At 38.3% G+C, this 19,495-nt stretch overlaps 1 protein-coding gene and 1 pseudogene across 5 annotated transcripts in view; one reads left to right on the top strand and one right to left on the bottom strand.

Annotated features, from left to right (window-relative positions):
• LOC105481744 (TBC1 domain family member 4) overlaps nt 1-19,495 on the bottom strand; it is a 207,971-nt gene that overhangs the window by 96,724 nt on the left and 91,752 nt on the right. The gene's annotated exons all lie outside the window — the stretch shown is intronic.
• Nucleotides 3,865-5,161, top strand: LOC105481745 (mitotic spindle assembly checkpoint protein MAD2A pseudogene; annotated as a pseudogene).

Genomic DNA, 19,495 nt, shown 5'->3' with positions numbered 1-19,495 from the left:
GTTAGTGTTTTGGGGCTGTTTTGGTACTTCATTGCTTGTCATTAAATATCAAAGGTGCAGGTGCCTTCTATCTTGTTTCTCTATCTTGGGGGCCTCAACTCCATGGTTCAAAATAGTTGCAACTGTATTCCAGGGAGCAGGATACAAAGAAGGAATTAATAATAAGAAAAAGAGAAAGAGGATGTCCCCCCACTCCCCCCCCACACACACATACATAATGGATACTCTCTTAAGGAAGGTTTCTTAAGCAAGCTGCCACAAAACAAATCTACTTACACCCCAGTGGCCAGAACCAGAGGCACTCCTAGCAACAAGAGAAGCTAAGAAGCGTAGTCTTGACTCTACATAGCCATTTACCTAGTTCAAAATTCCGTTACTAAAGAAGAAGGGAGAACAGACATCAGGAACAACCTGTATTCTTTTCATAATGATCAATGATGCATTCGAGACAAGGCAATACAATCAGAACTCTTCAACAAAGAAAAGCTGGGGCTAGATGCAAGTCAAAATATTTAAGTTATATAATGCTTCTAAAAAGAAAGAACTCAAGTCAAAGTTCCAGAGATATGACCTTAATAAAAGTGAGGCTGAACTAGGTGTTTCAAAACTTTCTGAAACTGAAAAAAAAACAAAAACAAAAACAGAAATCTTATGATCAACCTTCAAAGACTGTCGTAGGACTATTCCTCTTCACCCAAAGATAACAAGGCACATCTGATGGTAATATCATTAAGCTACATCTACAGACATAATGAAATTTATAAATATCTTTTCCAAATAGGACCGTGTTCTTCTGGTGACTTTTTTTTTTTTTTTTTTTTTTTTTTTTTTTTTTTTTTTTGAGATGGAGTCTCACTCTGTCACCCAGGCTGGAGTGCAATGGTGCGATCTAGGCTCACTGCAACCTCTGCCTCCCGGGCTCAAGCAATTCTCCTGCCTCAGCCTTCTAAGTAGCTGGGATTACAGGCAGGTGCCACCACGTCTGCCTAATTTTTGCATTTTTAATAGAGACGACATGGGGTTTCACCTTGTTGGCAGGCTGGTCTCGAACTCCTGACCTCAGGTGATCTGCCAGCCTCAGTCTCCCAAAGTTCTGGGATTACAGGCATATGCCACTGCACCTGACCTTCTGGTGACTTTTAAGTAAACTTTTACATTTCTACAGAGACCGTAATAGGGCAATAATCCACAAATAACCATCTAAAACTTACTTCAACCAGTAATATGTTTCTGCATGTATTATTCTGGTACAGTCACGAAGCAATGTGATTAATCAATAACTATAACATAAATTAAATTTCTTACTTTCATTTCAGCTTAGGAAATATAGATCAATGCATTCCAATAGGCCAAACACAGAGAACAGCATCATGTGTGTAAGCAGCACTTATCCTGTCACAAAAATTTACTGAGCCACTGAGGGTTAACTGTGTTGTTTATAACTTTTCATTTTAATCATTTGGAGCATGTACATACATCTCTGTCTTCATAAACAGTATATATTAGGCATAATATAAATTTTTCTGTCTGATTCAACGTGTGAACATCATGTCTTCAGCGCAACACAAGATTCTCTAGTTCCTAGCCAGCTGCTAAATAAATATCGAAAACTGTTGGCGCAGTAGAATGGAGAACTTTAAACTTCAAACAGTGAGGCCATTAAATGGCAAATAGGCCCCAGATTGTATCCGGGAAACATACCTTTTTATGAAAGCTGGAGCTCTACGTGAATGATAGCTATGGCCATCTGCTACTTGTGAGACTTTGTTCTCCAAAACTATAGAACGAAAAGGTCTGATATACAAATTATTTTCTGATTCTCTACTAACACCATTCACCATTCTTGTTTCTAGAAGAAAATGTCTCAGAAATTGTCTTTAATGCAGGTTTCGAAATGGCCCTGAAAGTCAATGGGAACAAAAGGGCCCAGATGCAACAATTATGTGATGCAAATACCACTGCACTATCCCATGGGCACTACAACCATACCTCAAACACAAATGAGCAAAAACAAGACATTCGGTTACTCTACTAACTATTCAAGTATGAGTTCACTGATAAAGACCAACCCAAAACTATATATTATATATAATATAGATAAATATTCTGATTGGTCTTTTAAATATATATATCATATATATATTTCTGATTGGTCTTTATCAGTATGTTTGTGTATGTATCTATCTATCTATCTATCTATCTATCTATCTATCTATCTATCTATCTATCTGTCTGTCTCTCTTAAACCAGGATCTTTCTGTCTACCTATCTATCTACATATCTATCATAAACCAGGCCTGATAGAGTTCACCGGGGAATCTTTGCTACAATGGATATATAAAAGTAGCATGCAATTATATATTAATGGCATGCAAAATATAGTTCTAATTGCTACAAACTGTTTATTGCCTTAAGTTTCTCTTTCAAATATGAACATGATTTGGGGGTTTTGTATCTTTAAAGTTTCAAAGCCATAAATTACAATTATTGTAATATGTTAAAGGGTAGTACATTAGTACTATGGCTATATGTGGCATTTTGTTAGTGTAATATCCATCAGCATGATTTTACTCCTTATCGTTTGTATCTTTGCCTGTTTTCCACACATACCAGCTTATGTAATAAACGCACATCAATATATTTTAAAGTTTGATTTTACTAAAAGTTGGTTTAAATTATTGAAAATTCTTCAAATGCATATTAAATCTATATTAATAACTAGAAACTTTTTAAATGTTTTGTTTTAAAATGATCAGCTTTTGAAAAAATACAAAAATCACCTAGTCATTCTTATGTTGCTTCCTTTGATCTCTAGATTTTCATAAAATTCCATGGTTAGAAAAAGGAAGCAAACAAAGATCACTGAAATGAGAGAAAACATTAAATGGTGGAACAGATTTGTGGTCGGTGGCCATCAGTGATACAGATAGAAATTTGGGCATGACAATAGAATTTTTTCTTTTATTAACTAAAAAGATAAACAAATACCTAGCTCTCTTTCAGTGTAGGAGTTAGCGTAATGATGAAGGGAAAAAGTTGATCACAATAATAGCTGCGTAGGAATGAGGACCATGCTAAAACTTTTACATTCAATAATTCTTATTCTCACAACTATCCAAGATAGGGCCCATTACTCCCACTGTGAAAATAAGTTGGTTTAACTTCTCAATTTTTCTATACTTCTAAATGTGCTCTAAAAAATTATCTATTAAAAAATAATAAACTGGAAAACTCATGATCAGAGAGGCCATGAAGTGTTTGTTTCAAGTTTAGAAGATTCACATCGAATACATATGCAGCTGAAGAAAATAAACAGATTTTTAATAGAACTTAGAATCTAGAATTTCGACAATAATTTTCAAAGCTTCATATTTAAGCTTCTGCAAAACTTTCAACATTTCCAGTATGGCAGCATTATAACTATTGATGCCAGTTGGGTAAATTTATTATTTAACAAGTCTTACTTTCTATTTTCAGGTACAAAATGAACTAATTTATGTTTTGAGCAACATTAAAAAAATAGTATATAAACATCTCAATCACATAACAACATGACCGAATTTAACATCAGAAACTTCTACAAAGATCTTCTATAAATTGCTATATAATAAACAAGAAAATTAAAATCCAGAGAAACGAAATGACTAGCTCAAAATCACAAAGCTAAATTATTACTTGATTTACACAAATGTGAGGTTTTATACATACACACACACATGCACACACACACACACAGCTTTTCAAGATACATCTATTTAAAGAAAGTAAATCTCTAATGTTCAATGAGATCAATATGGTAAATGTCAAATATTATCAAAATGTATGACAGTATATTCATTTGTGTAACTGTCTTTTTAAAGTCTGCCAACTTCGTTGGCGGGGAAGTGCTGTGGGAGCCGCTGTGATTGCTGTCCGCCGAGTGCAAGTGCGTGCCTTTGTTTGTGTCCCTGGCCATGGAGCTGCAGCTCTCCCGGGAGCAGGGAACCACCCTGCGCGGGAGCGCTGAAATCGTGGCCGAGTTCTTCTCATTCGGCATCAACAGCATTTTATATCAGCGTGGCATATATCCATCTGAAACTTTTACTCGAGTGCAGAAATACGGACTCACCTTGCTTGTAACTACTGATCTTGAGCTCATAAAATACCTAAATAATGTGGTGGAACAACTAAAAGATTGGTTATACAAGTGTTCAGTTCAGAAACTGGTTGTAGTTATCTCAAATATTGAAAGAGGTGAGGTCCTGGAAAGATGGCAGTTTGATATTGAGTGTGACAAGACTGCAAAAGATGACAGTGCAACCAGAGAAAAGTCTCAGAAAGCTATCCAGGATGAAATTCATTCAGTGATCAGACAGATAACAGCTACAGTGACATTTCTGCCACTGTTGGAAGTTTCCTGTTCATTTGATCTCCTGATTTATACAGACAAAGATTTGGTTGTACCTGAAAAATGGGAAGAGTTGGGACCACAGTTCATTACCAATTCTGAGGAAGTCCGCCTTCGTTCATTTACTACTACAATCCACAAAGTAAATAGCATGGTGGCCTACAAAATTCCTGTCAATGACTGAGGATGACGTGAGGAAAATAATGTAATTGTAATTTTGAAATTTGGTTTTCCTGAAATCAAATCATCTATAGTTAATATGTTTTATTTCACTGGTTAATTTTTACATGGAGAAAACCAAAATGATACTTACTGAACTGTGTAATTGTTCCTTTTACTTTTTGGTACCTATTTGACTTACCATGGAGTTAACATCATGAATTTATTGCACACTGTTCAAAAGGAACCGGGAATTTTTTTTGTCAACGTTGTGATGTATATTCCTTTGAAGATAGTAATGTAGATGGAAAAACTTGTGCTATAAAGCTAAATGCTTTCCTAAATCAGATGTTTTGGTCAAGTAGCTTGACTCAGTATAGGTAGGGAGATATTTAAGTATAAAATACAGCAAAGGAAGTCTAAATATTCAGAATCTTTGTTGAGGTCCTGAAAGTAACTAATAATCTATAAACAATGAAATATTGCTGTATTAGCTCCTTTTGACCTTCATTTCATGTATAGTTTTCCCTAATGAATCAGTTTCCAAATTTGACTTTAATTTATGTAACTTGAACCTATGAAGCAATGGATATTTGTACTCATTAATGTTCTGTAATACAGAACTCTTAAAAATGTTTTTTTGTGTGTGTGTTTTATAAAATCAAGTTTTAAGTGAAAGTGAGAAAATAAAGTTAAGTTTGTTTTAAAAAAATAAATAAATAAAAAATAAAGTCTGCCAACTTCACTAGATTTCAAAGAATATGACAGCAGGAAAATATGTATTTTGTTCACCACTTAATACCCCATGTCTGTCACAATGACTAACATGAGTTCAATACTCAATAAACGTTTAATGACTGAATAAGTGCTTTAAGAATCCAACAGCCTCTTCCAAAACATGGAATCTCATAAACCAAAATGTCTATTTGACGTGCATCTATTACTAACACAGAATGGACCAAGATATTGAGCAAAGACTAAGCACTGTTAAAATATTTGATGGTTAATTGACATCAGAAGTCCTTGAGGCCTTAAATAGCCTCATGTCAGAAAATGATTATCAGTCTCAAAGAGAGCCGTTTCATTCCCCTGAGTCAGCTAAAACTCCAAGTTTTAGTTGATAAAAATCAACTAAACAACACATTTACCATTATTGATAAAATTAAGATATCTAAAAGAAAGCTAGTATTGAAGTATATCAGTTTTGCTCATCTGACTCTTTTTTTTTTTTTTTTTTTTTTGAGAAGGAGGCTTGCTCTGTTGCCCAGGCTGGAGTGCAGTGGCACGGTCTTGGCTCACTGCAACCTCTGCCACCCAGATTCAAGTGATTCTCATGCCTCAACCTCCGAAGTGGCCCAGCTTATCTTTGTATTTTTAGTAGAGACAGGGTTTCACCGTGTTGGCCAGGCAGGTCTCGAACTCCGGGCCTCAAGTGATCCACTCGCCTCAGCCTCCCAAAGTGCTGGGATTACAGACGTGAGCCACTGCACCCAGCCTCATCTGACTCTTCTATTAAGAGGCAGACACGCCTGTAATCCCAGCACTTTGGGAGGCCGAGGCGCGTGCATCACCTGAGGTCAGGAGTTCGAGACCAACCTCACCCATATGGTGAAACCCCCATCTCTACTAAAAATACAAAAAATTAGCCAGGAGTGGTGGCTGGCACCTGTAATCCCAGCTACTTGGGAGGCTGAGGCAAGAGAATCACTTGAACCCAGGAGGTGGAGGTTGCAGTGAGCTGAGATCACGCCATTGCATTCAAGCCTGGGCCTGAGTGCGAAACTCCATCTCAAAAAAAAAAAAAAAAAAAAAAGAGGCAGACACTTTTTAATCTGTCTCTGGAATAGTAATGAACTAGGTAAGATTTTTTTTTTTAATCTTCAAGGGATGAAACACTGAATTTACAAACAATCCATCCCTATTTCCTTCATTCCACCTTCTCGGCATTTTATGTTCCCACACATTAACTCTATCTACACTATGTGAGGAAGTGAAAAAAGGAAGAAAATTCGCACCTTCTTATTCTTTATCATGGTTTCCACACGACCACGTCCTATGGGAGTCCTGACAAAGCTAGCCTAATGCAGTCCCCATAATTTCTGGTGTTACGCCACTGGAAGAGTTTTCATAATCACCATCCAAATGAACAGAAGAGAGCTTCTGCTCTAGAAAAAGATCCTTACCTTTCCCCCTGCCTTTTCTTAACTCCAAAATCCTCTCTCTGTAACATCTACTATGCCCAATTACGAATGGGCCACAAACTTCACAGTAAGACATATCCAGGTTCCATTCCCAGCTCGATCACTTACTAGCTATGTGATTTTTGGCACACTTCAAACTCTCTTAACTTCAGCATCATCCTCTATAAAATAGGGATAATACCTGTAACCTATAAAAACTGTGAGAATAAAGTTTATATAAAACACCTAACATTGTTTCTAACATAGGTTCTTAATAATGTTAATAAAGTTATGAATTAACTTGTTAATAAATATTAACTATTTTTATCCACCTCCTCTTCATTATCAATCAACTGCATGATGTACAAAAAGTCTCCCATTTATTATGAGGAAATCATCATGTCCCACAAACACCAGTCCTTCCTCATGGTGCCTATTTGTCCAGTGGGTGAATGGGCTATAACTGCCACTCAATCATTTATTTCACTGTCGAAATAACTATACCTGGCTTTTCACCTTCAGCCTTAGGATTTCTAATTTTAAACAAATTGTAAGGGGTAATATATTTGCCTATATCAAGTAATAGGATTTCTCCAATGATTTCAATTTCTTCTGTATTCTTAAAAAGAAACAGAATACCAGAAACTGCTTCATATTGTTGCTTCACCTTTTCCCCAATAAAAATTTGACTTGAAACCTCTGGCAATTCACCTTGAAATGAACTCCCCACCTTCAGTTGCTTTCTTATTGCCCAAATATGAGGCAAAGTTATTGGCATCCCCAAGTCTGTGCCATCCACAAACTGCTATCATTGCAGGTTCACTCAAATCAAGAAACATTTATTGAATTCCTTCTCAGTGCAACAAGAACACCAGAGGCTCTAAGTGTGCTAGGCGCTATGCATGCAAACAGGAAAATGAAATGGTCTCTCTTCACTGATGGCTCAAACTCTAAAATAGATCCAAACACACAAAATAACCTACAATGATACAACGAAATAAGTGCTGAATGGCTACATGTTTACAGTACCAATCTATGGAGATGGATGGGAAACTAATAAATGAAATACTAGCAGGCAATATACTAGAGACACAACATAATATTTGTAACAGCACAGGAAGATAGTTGAACACTAGGAAACCCATTGAGGGAAGCTGATTCAGTGAAAGGGAATCTTTTTAGGCTGGGGAATCTCCAGCATTTTTCTACTCCAGGCTCTCATTACCTCTCTTTTTTTTTTTTTTTTTTTTTTTTTTTATTGAGACGGAGTCTCGCTGTGTCGCCCAGGCTGGAGTGCAGTGGCCGGATCTCAGCTCACTGCAAGCTCTGCCTCCCGGGTTTTTACGCCATTCTCCTGCCTCAGCCTCCCGAGTAGCTGGGACTACAGGTGCCCGCCACCTCACCCAGCTAGTTTTTTGTATTTTTTAGTAGAGACGGGGTTTCACCGTGTTAGCCAGGATGGTCTCGAACTCCTGACCTCGTGATCCGCCCGTCTCGGCCTCCCCTCATTACCTCTTTCTATCTGAGATTAGCTCTTTGTTAATATCCTCACCTCCAGCCTCTCTCCTTCCCCTTGGCTCTCAAATCCACCCTAAACAATATAGCCAGATTAATCAGCCTAAATCAGAACAGGCAGCCTCTCATTCCTCTTATAAAGTTTTTGCCAAAAACTTTACCCAGTGAGTGCCCAATGTCTGTTTACTTGAAGTTCCAATTTGGAGACTATGCATCCAGGGCTCCCAAATATCATTCCAGGTTTTTCTCTCACTATTTCATTTCAAATAAATTACACTGGGCTGCTTGCTGCTTCCTCAAGACTGCTCCAACTTTTTTCCTCGACACCTTCTTTCTGCCTACAAAACTTTCTTTTCATTAATCTCTTTAAAATTGTGTTATTCAATATGGTAGCTTCTAGCCACGGGTGGAGTTGAATTTAATATGACTAGGAAAAAGATTTTTTGATTTGAATTAACTTTAATATGCATTACAATTTTAAAACAGATGCCCTATTCAGTTATTGGAAAACTTTAAAGTATGACTGGAACAAACTGTATGTGAATTTTGTTTTTCAACTGTTAAATTTTATAAACTCTATATTTAGATCACATATTTCCAATGAAAAGTTAGCTTCTGAATTGAGATGTGCTATGTGCTGAACATGTAAAATGAAGAGTCAATTTCAAGGGCTTAGTGTGAAAAATGTTAAGTATCTCAATACTTTTATACTGATTATAATGCTGAAATTACAATATTCTGGGCATATTGGGTTAAATAATATATACAATTCAAATTAATTTCACCCAGCTCTTTTGACTTCTTTTAATGTGTTTACTAGAAAGTTTTAAATTACACATGAGCCTCACACTATATTTTAATTGGACAGCACTGCATTAGAATTCTATCTCTGTATACCTTTAAGGGCAAGTTAAATGTCATGAACTCTATTAAAAGCCTATCTTCGGTCAGGCACAGTGGCTCACGCCCATAATCCTAACATATTGGAAGGCTGAGGCAGGCAGCTCACTTGAGGTCAGGAGTTCGAGACCACCCTGGCCAACATGGTGAAACCCTATCTCTACCAAAAAATACAAAAATTAGCCAGGCGTGGTGGTGAGCACCTGTAGTCCCAGCCACCCGGGAGGCTGAGGCATGAGAATCACTTGAACCCGGAAGGTGGAGGCTGCAGTGAGCTGAGATTACACCACTACACTCCAGTCTGGGTGACAGAGTGAGACCTTGTCTTCCCCACACACACAAAAAAAGAAAACGTTTCCAGAATTCTGAATTCTCTAAACAGAAATGATCTTACCCCCACCTCAACCGTGACTATAGTAGGCACTCAAAACATTTATTTATTTACTGAAAAAATGGCTAAAACATTTTGTTTTTATCCCCATGGCACTTAATACATTTGGACTTGTACAATAGTCCCTCCTTATCTGTAGTTTCACTTTCTGTGGCTTTAGTTTCCTGCAGTACAGTATAATAAGGCATTTTGGAGAGGGTCCACATTCATATAATTTTTATTAGAGTATATTGTTATAATTGTTCTGTCTTATTATTATTGTTGCTAATCTCTTGCTGGGCCTATTAAACTTTGCTATGTATGTATGTATGTATGTACATGAAAAAAACAGAGTATAAATAGGGTTTAGTACTATCCACGGGGGGTCTTGGAATGTGTCCCTCACTGATAAGGCGGGACTACTGTATATAACTGGTCTTCTTGCCTTATGTCTCCTACAAGATTCTCAATTCCTTGCTTAGCACTTATTCTTACCTCATCATCTATTTCCTGGGCACATGGCCTACCAGTTTTCCTGAACTATTCTTTCTCTGCTCTCCAGCTCCTAAACGTTTCAAAACTTATCTCCAGGCCAGGTGCAGTGGCTCATGCCTGTGCCAGGATTACAGAATCCTAGCACTTTGGGAGGCCAAGGCAGGCAGATCACTTGAGATCAGGAGTTCAAGACCAGCCTGGCCAACATGGTGAAATCCCATCTCTACTAAAAATATAGAAATTAGCCGGGCATGGTGATGGGTGCCTGTAGTCCCAGCTGCTTGGGAGGCTGACACAGGAGAATCGCTTGAACCTGGGAGTCGGAGGCTGCAGTGAGCTGAGATCGCACCACTGCACTCCAGCCTGGGCAATAGAGCAAGACTCCATCTCAAAAACCTCATCTCCAGTGAGCTGTATATTCCTTTCTGGACACCATGCAGCACTACATCCAGTCAACCTGACAGTAACTTTCCAGTTTCTCCAAAATTCTACTTCAATTGGGAACCAGAAAAGATAAAGGAAGAAAAAGTTTCTTTTAAAAAAAAAAAAAAAAAAAAGGTTGCCACTGCAAAATATAGGAATATGAGCCCAAATATTTGAAAATTCAGTTATGATAAAATATTTCTTTACATAAATACCAGCTAAATGGTTTCCTTATGATTAGTCTATGAATTTGTGGGCTGATTCAGAAAAAAAACTTCAGAAAGATTATTCCTTTCACGACTCTGAAATAAACAAACAAAAATCATCCTTAAATGTTTGAAACTCCAGTTATGGTTAAAATAACTGAAGAAAAATCTTTCTGAAACCGCTGTGCCTTTATTAAATATTCCTAAAAATTTTGTTTGCCCTATAAATATTGGATAAACACATACGCTTCTTTCAGCCTAGTAAACAGAATATGAAGAACATAAAAACATGACTAATAAATCTTCCATGCAAATTGCCCATAAGGCACATCAGCAGATAATAAGATGTCCTCAGAGAAGGAGGAACAAAGAGAGGAACAAAGCACAGGCTGCTCACTGCTCAGCAGCCTGGGAGGCTGATTTGCTCACAATTCCCCTCACAGAAACTTCCCTCCATGGCCCTTCCCAATGGTGCCCTACCCTAGAGCCTGTGGCAGCAATGCACACCTACAAATCACCCACAGCAACCCAGGGCTTCCCCCTCACAGCACTTACGGACTATATTTAGTCACCCAATGGCATCTTCCTCTCCCACAGATGTGTCTCATGCCTCTTATCTATCCCGAGCACAAGGCCTAGCACATGGCTCCCATGCAATATGTTTGTGAAATGAACTAACCAATGAATGAGCAAGCAAAGAATCAAAGAGAAAGTGGTGGTTCTGCTCACCCTCCTAGATCACAATACTAAACTGGTTCTTGCCTGAACCTAGAGTGTTTTCATATGAGAAGACAGTATTAATCAAATTAAGAGTGTCACCTGAAAAGCAGGTGCCTGCTCTGAAAAGAGACGTTGATAACAGCCTCTGCATGATCATTGCTAATGCAAATACATGAACAATTTGAACGTGAGTATCTGGGAAAGTTAGCTCTTTGTAAATAATATTTGCTATGAACTTACTGTGTGCACTTTCTAGATAATAATAGCTATCACTAATGGAGCACTTATGTGCGGGGCACTGTTCTAAATGCTTTATATATTTTATCTCCTTTAATCCTCACAACTATCCTTTGATCCTTTGAGGTAATTCTATTATTATCCTCATTTTACTGATAAGAAACTGTCCTAGATTCTGCTAATTTATTGAACCCACTCATAAAATCATGTTAACCGGATCAAGAAAATGAATATGACATTTTCCAGTCTTAAGAGGATAACATCAAAGACTATGAGATTAAAACGGAAACTAGACATCAAACACTGCGTTTCTGTGACAGTGTTTGCTTGTGATTAACAGTGTGCACCCTAAAGCCCTCGTGTCCTGCTATGATCCGGGACAATTTATAATATATTTATAAACACCATTAAGTTTAATTCTACCCTACAAGGCTTATCTGTAAATACTAAACAGAAAACAAAAGGATGAGTGAAGTTAACACACTGCGGCATTAACGAATGTCAATATCTACTGGGCCAACCTACCAATGAGAACATCTTAAACATATAAATTCAGAACTACTGCATTAAAGCCTTGAGCAATAAACTTGGACCAAAAACCATGACTATCATTTAATAGCCCTAGAAAAGAATGCAATGAAAGAAAAGCTTTCATGAATACATTATACACTTTTTACATGGCTTCACAGTTCTTATAAAAACGCATGCTGTAAAATAATAAATGTGCTTTTAATACAGATTTGCTATTTTATTTCATGATACATGCTCATTGTAAAATAAACCATACAGACAAGTACAAATAAAAAAACACTCACCCAGAGAATACCACTACTGAAATTTTAGTGAACATCTCTCCACACATTTCTCAATATTAAAATAGTTAATATAGGTATAAAATTTTGAATAAACAGACTCATTCTAAACAAAAAGTTTTGTGATCTCCTTTTTGTCCTTGAAAACATGGTGTAGGTATTTTTCCTTGTTGATAATTGACATCTTTATCATTATTTTCCAAGTGCTTTCTAAAACAGCAATTCTCACTCTTGAAACTGTTGAGACCACTAAGGGCTTCTGTATGTATGGTTCTATCTATCAATATTTATCATTTTAGAAATTATAACTGAGAAAATTTTAAATATTTATTAATTCACTTAATAGAGTCACAAATCATTATATGATAAATATTATTTTTATGAAAATAACTTCACTTTTAAAACAAAAAAGTTTGTGCAAAGATTGATATTGTTTAACATTTTTGTAACACCTGACTTAATAAAAGGTAGCTGGATTCCCTTATCTGTTTCTGCACTCAATCTGCCATGACATGAAGAACATCTAACGTCCCACAAGTATATATAAATGGAAAAGGGTAAATTTTCAGAGCTTCTTCAGATAATGGTTAATATTATCTTCTGATACGATCCACCAAAGAATGATCATTCCTTACAGGTTTGTGGCAACGTGAAATCTGAAACTGTGTCAGTGAACTTTCTACATTCTGTCCCATTGAAATCCATTTCTTTATTTTGCACTTCAAAAGAATCTTTTAACAATGCAAGATTTTGTAACTCATACACTGGTCTTTGGGGAAATATTGGTTCACTGAATTATGCAAATTTTGACGTATTCTATTAAGTATTATCAAGACATCACATTTGCTAATATCACCACTAATCTCATCAAAGTCTTCAGCAAACCATCAAGCTCACAATGACAAACAGAAGTTTTTCCAAAAGTCTAAACACACCCTGTCAGTTGCTTTTCTTTAAGTGGCAAGATCACTTTGTTCATTTTCAAGACTATGTCTGCCTAACACCCAAGACTGAAGAAGCACATTTTGTTATGAGTCATTCTTTCAAGTAAAAATGGTTTTCCAAGTAAAAGAGGCTAGTTCAGCACACAACTTGTATTAGCTTTCTGTTACTGCCTTAATAAAGTACCACAAGCTTCATTTATTACCTTACAGTTCCGCAGGACAGAAGTCTAGTACAAATCTCATCAGACTAAAATCATGATGCTGGCGGACTGTTATCCTTATTGGAATCTCTAGGGGAGAATTCATTTCTTTATGGTCTTCTTTTAGGCTGTCACCTGAGGGCTGTTCCCAGCTTCTAAAAGACATCCAAATTCCCAGCCTTGTGGCCCCCTTCTTCCACCTGCAAAGCTGGCAACAGTGGGTTGAGTGCTCTTCACATCACATCTCTCTGACCCATCTTCTACCTTCCTCTTCCCTGTTAAGAACTCTTGTTATTAGATTAGGCCCACTTGGATAATCCAGGATAATCTCTGCATCTTGAGGTCCTTCACTTTAATCACATCTGCAAAGTTACTTCTGACACACAAGGTAATATATTCACAGGTATCTGGGATGAAGGCAAGGACATATTTAAGGGGCCATAGTTCTTCCTATCACACAATTCAAAAAATTGTACAAATGCTTTTTCTTTACACCAGCATTGTATTTGGTATGCCATTCCCATTTTCTCAAGTATTATATTTTTTAAAATGTGTTCTCAGGGGTTAAATTTTTAAAAATTGAATAAATTCTACTGATTCAATAAGCAGATGAAGATCATTCTGAAGTGGGTCTGGCTGGGATTTTTAGCTATGAATTATTGACTGTGAAGAATACAGTGATCACTAGTAGAGTTTGGTGCCACTGCATTGATGGGCACCATCATGGCATCATGCTAAGATGCCAGTGGTTTCATCTACCATAGGTTTTGCACCAGTAGTGCAAATGTCAACATGATGAAAAAGACAAATAACATCTTAACATTATAATCAAAATAGTTTTGACTTGCTGACCCCCTGAAAGTATCTCAGGGAACCCCAGAGTTCTGCAAACCACACTGGAGTACTATGGTTCTCAAGTCTTCCACATGTCCACAGTAATACAGTATGACAACATTGACCCAATTCAATTATCTGCTCACCGTATGTGATATAGGTTATAATTAAAATGTTATACCTTCCAACATTGTTCAAACAGGCTCCAATACCAGCTCTCCAGTTTACTGGTTTGTGTGGCCTTTTACAACTTATTATTAGCAGCTCTAACTTTAGTGTTTTATGCATAAAGTGGTTTACTGATATCTGCTTCAAATTATTATTATAAGGATTTGTGAAATTAAATGACAGCAGACATATGCTTGGCCAATAAGTGCTCACTAAAATGGTAGCTATTGTTGCCCATCATCTATTCTGGGTCCAAATTTTTTGCATGTGATTGTTTTTTAAAAATAACAGACCTGCTGCAATATTCCAGACTTTTCTTAACTTGTCATACTTAAAACAGGACAGTACCCTGCTTACTTCATTCCGATATATTTCCAGGAGTACTCGTTCTACAGACTGATAATGCTCATGTTAGTGAGCTACCCTGTAGCCAGAATGAATTATAAACAGCCTTGAAAGGAGATTTTGGGAAAAAAGACAAAACTATTCATCATACTCTCTCTGTTTCAGATTAAAGTTAGGCCACAAAAATTCTGTTTACTTTTATTTAATTCTGAGGCTACTAGTAGTTTTTTTTAATGTACTTTGTTTCTTCAGAAAAGCACTGTAAGTAAAAACAGACTAGTTTGTAGAAAAGCTTGGTTTTATGTAACTATTGTATCTCTAGAATTGGTTTTAGTTTTTGTTATTTTTTAATAACAGAATAATAATTATTATGAGAAACAGTTAAACTGGTTAAATAAAATAGAAGAAAAATAATATTTTGACCAATTAAATATTGCCATAGTGTTAGCAAATCATTTTGATAAAATTAGTCATATGAATTATAACAATTTATAAAAATAGCCACAAATCCCAAACAATAATGGTACTGTGGTTGGCTAATGCACACAGTCCAATACCAGGCATCAACATGATGGTGCTAGTCAGATATGGACAAGGACTAGAAGACAACGTGCACAGAAAAGGCCAGAAAATTTACAAGTTAAAACACTAAAGATTGTAAGAAATTCTCAGCAAACCAGAAGTCTAGGCCCTAGAAGTAACAGAAACAATAATTCCTGAAGACAGGTAACTAAACCAAAAACTTAACATGAAAAGGTCTGAACACGCTGGGTATGGTGGCTCAGCCTGTAATCCCAGCACTTTGGGAGGCTGAGGCGGGCAGATCACTTGGGGTCAGGAGTTCGAGACCAGCCTGGCCAACATGGTAAAACCCGTCTCTACTAAAAATACAAAAAAAAAAAAAAAAAAAATTAGCTGGGCGTGGTGGTGGGCACCTGTAATGCCAGCTACTAGGGAGGCTGAGGCAGGACAATCGCTTGAGCCTAGGAGGCAGAGGTTGCAGTGAGCTGAGATCGTGCCACTGCACTCTGGCGAAAGAAGGAAGGAAGGAAGGAGGGAGGGAGGGAGGGAGGGAGGGAGGGAGGGAGGGAGGGAGGGAGGGAAGGAAGGAAGGAAGGAAGGAAGGAAGGAAGGAAGGAAGGAAGGAAGGAAGGAAGGAAGGAAAGAAAAGGTCAGAAGAGAGATTAAACTGACAGTCAGGTCTCAATGGTTGAAAGGTCTGGGTCCAGGAGATTAGGTACAAGTCTACATCCAGAGTGATTAGGATGTAGAATAACCTGAAATAGGGCTTCCCCCATGAACCCAGCACCATGGCTGCTAAAGGGTATTCTTAAAAGGTGCTACTACTAATTTCTGACACTAACAGACTCTTTCACTGCCACCTTCAGCAATTCACTCACTTACAGATTCTCATTCTCATTTAGTAATGGCAACCCCAAAGTTAAAACACAATAATGAAAGGGAACTGGAATCTAACATTCTGCCTTGCTAACTGTAATTCCTCAAGACTTGGGATGATGGAAGCTTAAGGATGCTGCATGTGACCTTCAAACAGATTTTTTAAAAGACCACAAAATAACAGCAGACTTGGAGGTATATAAGGCAGCAATTGTCAAAAGAGGAAAACCTCATCTTTCTCTTCTATTTAGTGTGTGAAAATCACTGTGCATGTATAGGTATGTGTGTGAGGATGGATAGATAGATGAGAAGGAAGGAAGGAAGGAAGGAAGGAAGGAAGGAAGGAAGGAAGGAAGGAAGGAAGGAAGGAAGGAAGGAAGGAAGGAAGGAAGGAAGGAAGGAAGGAAGGGAGGGAGGGAGGGAGGGAGGGAGGGAGGGAAAAACAGGAGGGGAGGGGAGGGGAGGGGAGGGAACGGAAGGGGAGGGGAGGGAACAGGAGAGGAGGGAATGGGAGGGGAGGGGAGGGGAGGGGAGGGGAGGGGAGGGGAGGGAAGGGAAGGGAACGGAAGGGAAGGGAAGGGAAGGGAAGGGAAGGGAAGGGAAGGGAAGGGAAGGGAAGGGAAGGGAAGGGAAGGGAAGGGAAGGGGAGAATCTATATTATCTTTGGATACATATCCAAAGAGAGCTTCCACATGTTCTGACCTTCACATCTAACTGTGCTTACACTATGCCTTCTTTCCTGATACTATGCACACACTAGCTAAGGCCACTTTTTCCTCCACCACACACACACACACACACACACACACACACACACACAAACAACTTGTATATCAGATGTCATGGCCTCCTGCACACTTAAGGACACTGATGAAGGAGTTCTCCCCTCTCTCTTCTACAACATCAATTTTTCCTTCTCTACTCTATCCTCCCCATCAGTTTACACACACACGTTATTTTTACCTCTCATCCTAAAAGAATTCTTTTGACCCCACTTCCTTCTCTAACTACCAGACCAATTCCCTCCTCCTAGATGCAGTTAAACTCCAAAAGAGTTGCCTGCATTTGCTGTCTGTGATTTCTCTCCTCCCTTTCCTTCTTGAACCCATACCACATCAGGCAATTACTCCTGCCACCCCAGCAAAGCAGCTGGTATGGCTGCCACATTGCTAAATCCAATGGTTAATTCCCAGTCCCTATCATATTAGACCCACGGGGTACACTTGACAGAAAAGAGCACTTCCTCAACCTTGACATACTTCTTTCACTTGGCTACCAGGACACTTGACTGTGCTAGGTATTCTCCCTTCACTGGCTCTCCTTCAGATTCCTTTGCTTATTCCTTCTCATCTCTCAGAACTCTCATCCTTGGGACTACCCAGGGCTCTAGGATTGGCCCTTTCCTCTTTCCTATTTACACTTGCTCCACTTAGTCATTTCATGCAGTTTCCTGGCTTACAAGACCCTGCACCATCTGATGCCCTACTCCCTCTCTGAGCTCCTCGCCTGCCACTCACCCTCACTCAGTCCACTCCAGCCACATGGCCTCCTGACTGCTCCTCCACACAGCAGGAGCCTTCCTCCTGGGGCCACGGAAGTCCTGTTCCTCTCTCTCACTTCCTTAGATCTTTCCTCACCTGTTGTCTTTTCAGTGACAACTCCATTGGGCGCACTCACTGAAACTCTCTCTTGCTTTCTCTCGTTCTTTCTCCGGTCTTTCATTATTTCTTTTTCTCTCTCCTTCTCTTCCTTTCTCTCCAACCCCTTTCCTGTAAAATTTGTATCCTAAGCACTTCTCACCACTTAGCATGCTATAATATTGTACTTTTTTATATTTTTAATGTCTTCCCATGATAAAAAGAAGCCCTATAAAACCAAAGACTTTCAACAAATATTTGCTGAATAAATAAACATATAAATATGTGTTGGATAAATAACCAAAAGACCGTATTTTAAAATGCACACAAAATAAATGCAAAAATGACCCTATTTTAGGGTCATTTTTGACCCTAATATTGGTATATCCTCCTTCTCACTTTATTTCTACTTCCTTACCAGCATTCATTCTCCATCATACCCCTCAGCTGATCATTTCATATATTTCATGTATTCTCTAGTCATCTGGAAGAAGATCCTCAAGCAGACAATCCACTTTTAATTCACTGGCACTTGCAAGACAACCTCACATAAATGTTCTCATGTGCTCCTAATTCCACTTCAATATCTCACTGCCCCTCCTTCTGTCCTCTCATACTTTAACCACTGAAGACATTTTCCTTTTCTTCTTCTTCCTCTTCCCCTTCTTCTTCCTCCCCCTCCCCTTCTTCCCCCTCCTCATCCTCCTCCCCATTCTCCTTCTTCATCTTCTTCTTTTTTAAGAGACAGAGTCTCTCTCTGTTCCCCCAGCTGGACTGCAGTTGCAGAATCACAGCTCACTGCAACCTCAAATTCGTGGGCTCCATTGATCCTCCCACCTCAGCCTCCTGAGGAGCTGGGACTACAAGCATGTGCCACCACACCGGCTAATTTGTTTTATTTTTGTTTTTGTACAGATAGGGTCTTGATATATTGCCAGGCTTGTCTTGAACTCCTAGCCTTAAGTGATCCTCCTGCCTTGGCCTCCCAAAATGTTGGAATTACAGGAGTGAGCCACTGTACCTAGCCTTTTTTCTCTGATTTACAGTTATTCCTTTCAGTTTGCTGAGCCCTTAATCCATCTCTACTTTGCTAGAATTCCAAATCCTACAGTATACCCTTCCTTATTTAGACCTGCAGCCATTTCTTCCCTGTGGGCATCATCTCTTTTGTAATGTCAAAAAATATATCTATAAATTAAAATACACACACACACCAACAGACACACACATACACACACTCAGCCTTTGTTTGCTCTTACTACTGCATTTGGTTTTGTTTTTTCCTTTCTTTTGCTGCCAAACTCTTTAAACAAGAGGTAGTCATCTCTTAGACACTGCTAAAACCCTTGCATTCACACATTTCACCCCTCATTCTCCCAGGCGGGTCTCTGGAATGTTACACTTAATCATCTTTTCAGTAGAATAATTAATATTGTCTCAGTTCTTAATATCTATATAATAAACATTGTATGATGTGGCATATTGTCTGCCAGGCTCCACTCCAAACATTTTACAAGTCTGAATGGATGGTGAATATCCTCTGCTGCATTCAGTCCACCAGATAA

The sequence above is a fragment of the Macaca nemestrina genome, chromosome 16 (genome assembly GCF_043159975.1).
Source record: "Macaca nemestrina isolate mMacNem1 chromosome 16, mMacNem.hap1, whole genome shotgun sequence".
NCBI lineage: Eukaryota > Metazoa > Chordata > Mammalia > Primates > Cercopithecidae > Macaca > Macaca nemestrina.
This window is presented reverse-complemented; position numbering and strand designations above follow the sequence as displayed.